Source organism: Filicampus tigris, chromosome 4 (genome assembly GCF_054856515.1).
Source record: "Filicampus tigris isolate MCC_2025a chromosome 4, RoL_Ftig_1.0, whole genome shotgun sequence".
NCBI lineage: Eukaryota > Metazoa > Chordata > Actinopteri > Syngnathiformes > Syngnathidae > Filicampus > Filicampus tigris.
Window position 1 is genome coordinate 13,835,001 of NC_141220.1, and position 1,373 is coordinate 13,836,373.

General features: G+C 37.1%; 1 protein-coding gene across 2 annotated transcripts in view; it reads left to right on the forward strand.

The window, feature by feature from the left end:
• Positions 1-553, forward strand: part of e2f4 (E2F transcription factor 4) — an 11,392-nt gene extending 10,839 nt beyond the window's left edge. For both annotated transcript variants that reach the window (XM_086029353.1, XM_086029354.1), the window contains exon 11: positions 1-553. This exon is cut by the window's left edge and continues 1,901 nt beyond it. The gene's annotated coding sequence lies outside the window, so the exon portion shown is untranslated.
• The last annotated feature ends 820 nt before the right edge of the window (positions 554-1,373 follow it).

The window sequence follows — 1,373 nt, forward strand, 5'->3', positions numbered from 1 at the left end:
CCCTCTCTGTTAATGAAAGAAAACCCCACAGTGGCCACAGAAATGACTTGAATCTGACAAAAGTAATACATAAAAATGTAATGAAAATTAGCCATTGAAAATCAGTCATTGCCTTTGCATTGTGGTTCACCAGAATTCATTTAAAAGGGAAAACACATGAAACAGGCCAGGACAAAAATGATGGTACCCCTAATATTTTGCTGCACAACCCTTTGAGGCAATCACTGTAATCAAGTGATTTTTGTAACTTTTTTTGTATGTACCAGTCATTTTGTCCATGTGCGTAAATGTATGATTATCTCGTATTATTACATATACACAACAAATTGATGGATAACTGGATTTGAAAATCAAAAGTCAGGAAGACAAATGTTCAACTCAATTTATTTTATAAGTGTGATTGATAACTAAAGAAGTCGGAGCACATAATTTTCCTTTGCGAGCCATATAAAACGATGTGGCAGACCAGCTCTGGCCCTCGGGTCTGGGGTTTGACACCTGCATGTGTTGTATTGCATTCAATGTAACTAAATAAAATCTTTTTAGGATGTTGTGGCATTTGTACAGTGTCCCGTTGCTTTTATACTTGATGTGCGGATTTGTTGATGAGACATGTACCTTAATTTAGATTTACTGTGTTATAACTGGGCTACTCAATGTTGAATAAGTTTTTCAAAAAGCAGGGCTGTAAAATCAAAAAGAGATCTAAGTCTTGTAATATTCAAGAGAAAATAAGCGCATTTCTAACTGAAACGGTCAACTTATTGTTTTTATCTGACATTAGAAAAGTAGTGAATCAGATTGTTATCAGATTTGTTGTCTGGAATGGTTCTTCCATTCAACCATCCATTATCCTAACCGCTTATCCCCACAAGGGTCGCGGGCGTGCTGGAGCCTATCCCAGCTGTCATCGGGCAGTAGGCGGGGTACACCCTGAACTGGTCGCTAGCCAATCGCAGGGCACATATAGACAAACAAACGTGCACGCTCACGATCACAATATTTTCCCAGGAACACCTCAGGGGGGCAGCAGGTTCACGTCCACTCTTGTATTTCGTCATTTAATAAGTAACATAATTATAGAAACAACAGTTCTAAGGTAGTGGAATCGAAAACATTTAACTCCGAGTTTAAATATGACCAGATATCCGCACTTAATTTCTTTTATTTAGTATCCGTTGGGGGAAACTGTCCCGCAACATCTATGATAAAACTGATTTTCCATAGACATTCCTGTGTTTCTTTTCAAAATAATTCAACATTTATTTTGTTGTCGTTCGCCATTTTAATTCCAAGGGTCTTTAACTATATTAGTCCAAATATATGAAAATTGCATATCTTATGTTAAAAACAAATTGGGAATTGCGTCCCTT